At 41.7% G+C, this 6,349-nt stretch overlaps 1 long non-coding RNA gene across 4 annotated transcripts; it reads right to left on the bottom strand.

Moving 5' to 3' along the window:
* Nucleotides 1–783: 783 nt before the first annotated feature.
* LOC102959879 lies at nucleotides 784–6,287 on the bottom strand. Of its 4 annotated transcripts, none has more exons than XR_006211728.1 (3): nucleotides 5,966–6,287; nucleotides 2,398–2,579; nucleotides 784–938 (listed from the first exon to the last, which is right to left on the bottom strand). It is a non-coding gene; the product is annotated as an uncharacterized LOC102959879 (long non-coding RNA). The 4 variants fall into 4 exon arrangements; XR_006211731.1 differs by lacking the exon at nucleotides 5,966–6,287 and adding an exon at nucleotides 5,014–5,578; XR_006211730.1 differs by lacking the exon at nucleotides 5,966–6,287 and adding an exon at nucleotides 4,471–4,750.
* Nucleotides 6,288–6,349: the final 62 nt, after the last annotated feature.

Genomic DNA, 6,349 nt, shown 5'->3' with positions numbered 1-6,349 from the left:
ACCTATCCATGACTGTGACCTAAAATTGTACCATTTTATGATGGGCTAAATGTTTTTTAGGACTCAAACCTTTCCTATGCACAAACATATAAAAGAGATTTTAAATTGACAGTTTCCTATCACATTATGGTGTTAATAAACCAAATTATAAAATAAAATAAAAACAAATAAGGCTTTCCCTATTCCCAATATTCAACAAGACCTTACTAGCTTATCCAATAGTAAATACTCAACCCAACTCAGGAGATTTACTTAGCACCTACCTATATGTTTCCAGAGTTATCTAGCTCACTGACATTGGTTTCAAGGAGGGGACATCCAAATAATTATTCTTTTCATGAGTATTTAAGTGCCTCTTAGGTACTAAGTACTAAAGGTAGGCACTGGGAACCCAAAATGAAACAAAAAATACGATTCCTGCTTTTCAAGGTCTCCTACATTACCGAGAGAGGTAGACACACAAACCAAAAGGTACTGCAACATAAGTGCTGTAATACAGAGGCAAGTACTAAGGGGGAAGATAAGAGGGCACATTTAACTTTCCACAGAGAAGAAAAGAATATCAGGATGGCAGAGAAGAGCATAGCTTTAATGTCCAGACAAGAGTGGATCATTTTTTGTATATGTCAAATGAGGATATCTACTTCACAGAGATGCTGTGGGTTTTAAAATTATGTACACCTACAAACACACACATACACACACACACACACACACACACACACACACTCTTCTATCACAGCATCTGGTACACAGTGTATGTTAAATAAATTACCATTACTAGGGTGTGCAAGTTATCAATTTATTGGCTCTCCATTCCAAATCCACTCTTCTTTGCCCTGCACTTTGTGATACTGGACTTGGATCCTGCAAAAAGTTCTCCGTCATCAGGTGGCAGAATTTTAAGTTTCATCAATAGAAAGCACTGGAATGACCCCCTGCAAGGCAATGATAACAGTAAGACACTTCTGTTTCAGTTACTGATCCCTTATTATTACTATTCATCACTAGAGCCTGGCATCCACCTAGAAGCGTTCCAACTGGCCATTAGACCACTCTCTCTCTCTACCAGCAGCCATATCCAGCACATAGCCTCCAGCAATGGCAGGCCACTTCCAGAGGCCAGTCCTGGCCAACTCACATCCTCTAAGATGAGACCACTTCTAGAGAACAGTGCTAACCTACACCTCTAACAGGTTTCTTCTCCATCCGAAGGCTGTGTGTACCTATGACAGACACTCTGTCTTCTAAGAAGTTTAAATCTCCCTCTTTTCGTAGTTAACCAGCCTCTACTAGTTAATAATCCTTTATATTAAGTTTACCCTGCTCAAATAATAAGCATGGTTTCTGCTCCTTACTGCAAGTAAGGTCAATATAATTGAAGGGTGGGCTGCTGTGGGACAGGATTGAGAAAGATTAGATTAGGAAAATTTTTTTCAAAATCAGAAGTCAGCCTTCATGCTGTGAATAACAGGGGTCCATGGTGAATTTCAAGCAAGACACATGTCAGATTTGCATTTTACAAAAATCTCCCAGGTGGTAGTATAGAGAATGATAGGGTGAAGGTAAAACTTGGAGGGAGGCAAAGTACTAGAAGAACACTGTGACTGACGTTACTAGAATTCATTAACATTTCCCATTCCCTAGACACACAGGAACATGACATATCGCAGGCCATGCCCTGCAATTTCCTTGGCCATAGGAATGTTTATAAACTGCTGTGAATCACTTGTGAGTAGAAACAGCTAAGAGCTGGTGCTTAATCACCTACACTCCCTTCTGCTGCTGCAAACCCTGAGGCCCCACATTGAAATGGCAGAGTTAGGAGACAGCAGCCCTTGAATGACAAGGTGCAGGGTCCCCTGCAGTACTGGTTTATGGAACATAAGGAGAAACAAGCCACTGAGATTTTAGGCCACTTAGATTTGGTGGTTATGTGTTACTGTGGCATCAACCAGCCTACGCTCTACTCCTTTGACCCTAAGGTATCCACAGACACATTTCTACCCATATTTAAATGTCAATGCAACAATTATATGGCATGCTTCCACCTAAATGATGAAATTATTCTTCACACAAATGAATATCCCATCACTCACTCCCCCACTCCCCAGATGACCCTAACAGTCACTATTTCTATTTTTGGATGATGTTATTTCGTCTCCTAGTTTAGTTACAATGCCATAAAAATATTCTGCATCCTAAATACTACATTGTAAAGTCAACCACCAACATTCTAACTAACATTAAAATATTAAAACATTCTAATATTTAGAAAGGTAAGAAAGAAAACAAATTATGTAGTATGTACAAACATTATACAATAAGTGGTTATCTATCACTGCACAGGAAACCATACCAGGACTTGGTGGTTTTAAAGAACAACTATTTTATTACCTTTTGTGATTCTGTAGGTTGTCTGAGATCATGTAGGCAGTTCTTCCACTGGTCTCACCTGGGGCTTCTCATCTGGTTGCAGTCGGGTGACAGGTGAGACTGGAGTCATCTCTTCAGATAATAGGGACATTATGACAACAGGGTCCCTCTCCCTCTTCACGTAATCTTCCCACAGGGTCCCCCTGGTAAGGTAGTCAGACTTATTTCATGGTGGTTCAGGTCTCTCAAAAGTAAGTGTCCCAAGAGTGAGAAAGTGGAAGCGACCAGTCCTCTTAAAGACTAGGTCTAGGATTGGCAGAGCATACTTCTGCATTCCAGTGGTTAACACAAGTCACAGAGCAGTTCATACAGATGTAGGTGGGAACTACACATAAGCATTAATAGCAGGAGCTGTGGTTCATTAAGGGCCATCTTTAGAGCCTAGTCAACCAGAGGCCAGGAAGAAAATATCCAATATTACTATAGTCCTTATTTCCATAATTCTTGAGGCTAGAAGTGCAATGGGTGCCATCTTTAGAGGAGTCTACCAGAGGCCAGGAATAAAATATCCAGCATTACTAATTTCCATAATTCTTGAGGCTAGAAGTACAAGGGTGTTTGCTTCCCAAGGTAGCACCTACCTCATTGGATCGTAACTGTTTCCTGTTCCATATCCCCAGAGATTGCAGGCACTGGGGCAATCCCTGACACACTCTGGGAAATTAGGGATTATTTACCAAATAAGGACATTTTATAAATATCTGCACCCATGTCATTGCAATGAGTACACAGTTCCTTAGCTACTCAAGGCAAAAAAAACCTCAATTTAATATTAAAGTGTCATTAAACTCATTTGTAATCAGTTTAATTTTAAAGCCAGAAGAATATGTAGTTTTAATTATCATCCTAGTAAGTAGGATACATACATTGGAATCAACGAGGTTTTAAGTTTTACAGTTGTTTTTTAATGTATGTTTTAAAGTCACTGAAAAAGACTTCCCAACCCATCTTCTAGGCAAGGAATAATACTCAAACTTTTTCCATTTAAAAAATACTCATGAAGTATGCCTGGGTGGCTCGGTCAGTTAAGCGTCTGACTCTTAGTTTCAGCTCAGGTCATGATCTTGTGGCTTCATGGGTTTGAGCCCCACCTAGGGCTCTGTGCTGACAGCGTGGCAACAGCTTGTGATTCTCTCTCTCTCTCTCTCTCTCTCTCTCTCTCCCTCTCTCTCTGCCCCTCTCCTACTCGTGCTGTCACTGTCTCTTTCAAAATAAATAAACTTTAAAAAAATATATTAAAAAAACTTAAATATTCATAAAATCACTATGTCAAAGAGAGATCTACACCCCATGTTCACTGCAGCATTATTTATAATAGCCAGACATGGAAACAACCTAAGTGTCCATCTACAGATGAGTGGATAAAGAAAATGTGGTACACGTGTGCTCACGGAAAAACTATTCAGCCATAAAAAAGAAAGAAATCTTGCATTCCTGACATGTATGGATCTTGAGGGCATTATGCTAAGTAAGACAGAGAAAGATAAATACAGTATGATCTCACTTATATGTGGAATCTAAAAAAAACAAACTCATAGAAAAAGAGATCAGATTTGTGGTTGCCAGAGGCAGGGGGTGAGAGGTAAGGGAATCAAGCGAAGGCGGTCAAAAAGTACAAACTTCCAGTTTATGAAATAAGTAAGTACTGGGATATAATGCACAACAGGATGACTATAGTGAACAATGCTGTTTGGTATATTTGAAGTTGCTAAGAGAGCAAATCCCAAAAGATTTCATCGCAAGGGGAAAAATTCTTTTTTGAAACAATATGAGGTGATAGATGCCAATAAATAAAATTTCTGTCACAGCCATTTCATAATATATATATATATGAAGTCATTGTGTTGTTCCCCTTAAACTTATACAATCTTATATGTCAATTATATCAGTGAAACTGCGGGGGGTGGATTAAATACCCATATCTGCCAAGAAGTACGAGATCCCTCAAAACTTTATTTGGTTCATTATCAAATATCACTTTAATTAAAAGTCTTTATAACAGATTTAAAATAAAGGTTATAGAGTATAGCTTACATTATTATATACTTCCTGTATATTATCTCCTTGAAGGCGAAAGGTCTAACTTTAACGGTTTGGAATTTCTGTCAACCCAGACACAGTATTCTATGCATACATTTTTTTCATTCCCAAATTTCATCTTCTCTGCTGGTGGGATTACTAGTGACTCAAAGAATACATTAAGGTAAATGAAGTGGTGACGGAGAGAACAGTATGTCAGGAGAGATAGAAAGGTGATCTGACTCCACAGGAAGTGGTGACACACCTAAGAAATCAGTTATTTTGAGCATCCCAAGGCAGGTGCTTACTTTTGGTTGGGGTCACATATACATGATCTGATGGCTGAGGAGCGCGGTCAAGTAGACCCAGTTCTGACATCCTCAAGAACCTTTCAGATGGGGAAGCATTTCCAAAGAGAACACTTGTTTTACAAAGATCTGACAATGAATTTTTTTTTCTTGCCTATAAATTTTATTTGGAGATAACAAAGTTAAAAATAAGTAATGCTATTTTCCTACTCTTTACACCGTTTGACAGAAAATAAAATTTCAAACTCACTAGAACCTGGAGACTCTCACCACATATCCTGGGTCCCATTGTGGCCCTAACTTCCCTGGTCTCACAACCATCCGCATACATACGAGCCCATGGCTTGTGATGCAGCTTCAGCAGATACCCCTGATTAAATCTATTGTGTTCAATTATTACCACCCAGGAAGAATCAAGCCATGAGGAAATGGAACAAAGGTCAAGCACAAGAGAAAGGTGGGATACAGAAATTACTGGAAGGCTGGGCACATGAAATAGGCTAAGTTGACAGGGAATTCAATGGGAAGGAATTTAAAAGGAAATCCTGAAAACCCTAGAGCAGCAAAAAGGCAAAAAAAGATTAGGATGGACTTCCATTGAGAAGTTACTTGGAGGGGGGAGGGGGGATAAAATGTATAAAGGGGAAAGATGAGGGCAAACTTCACCTAATTCACAATTCTGTCTCCAGCAGTATTTACTCTTGCAAGCTTAGTGGAATTGGGGGAGAGGTGCAGAGACTATCAAGTTGACCAAGAATATAAAATCCCGACCTTGCCGACTCCAATGCACCTTTCTTTCTCGCATGTCACCTAACACTCACCTAGAAAGCACAGCACAAAATGAATATCCACTGGCCAGCTGATTAAAAAGCTGTTTTAAGAATCAGAGAACAACTCCCTTCTCAGAGGTAATCTCTCTACCTCCGCATCCTTCTGTGTTCCTACAGGCTCAGTTCTAGCCTCTCTCAAAATGTAAGCTTCCCACATCCCGGTCCTTCGGGGGTAGGGGGTGTCTCAGTCATCACAGAAACTCAGGGCTCTGTAGGTGCGGAACCGTGTTCACATTAGCTTCTGGGGGAAAGGGGATGGAGGTGGGAGGGCAGGGGTTGCGCGTAACTGAGGTCATCAAGGTGGGGCTAGGTCCTTGGGAACTGGATAGTAAGCCGCAGCCAGACCTGCCCGTTTGCCATGTCCGCACCCACCCGAGGAAGAAAGAGCCAAGTGTCCCACAGGGCACAACTCCGGAGCACGCGTGCAGAGTCCAGCGAAGCCACCTTCAAAGCGGCCGCAGCCCCCCATTCCAGCAATAGGAGGCGGAGGGGGAAGATGGGCAGGATGCTCTCGCCTCACCAGGGTGTCCTGCCCTCCATCCCGGCGCTGAGCCCGTCCTCAGCCCAGTCCACACTGGGAATGCTAGGGCCGGAGAAAAACCCTAGGACAAGCAGACCAAGTAGAACTCGATCTTCCACCAGAGGACGCCTGGGGGCGGGGCGAGATGTGGGGGCGGGGCCGAGGGACTGGAGCCCCGGAAGAGCCCCTTTCGCCTCTAGACTGGGCCTCTTGTCCTCTCTCTACACTTCCAGTCC

The sequence above is a fragment of the Panthera tigris genome, chromosome A2 (assembly GCF_018350195.1).
Source record: "Panthera tigris isolate Pti1 chromosome A2, P.tigris_Pti1_mat1.1, whole genome shotgun sequence".
In the NCBI taxonomy this organism is placed as follows: domain Eukaryota; kingdom Metazoa; phylum Chordata; class Mammalia; order Carnivora; family Felidae; genus Panthera; species Panthera tigris.
Note: the sequence above shows the minus strand (reverse complement) of the source record. Positions and strands in the feature narration are given on the sequence as shown.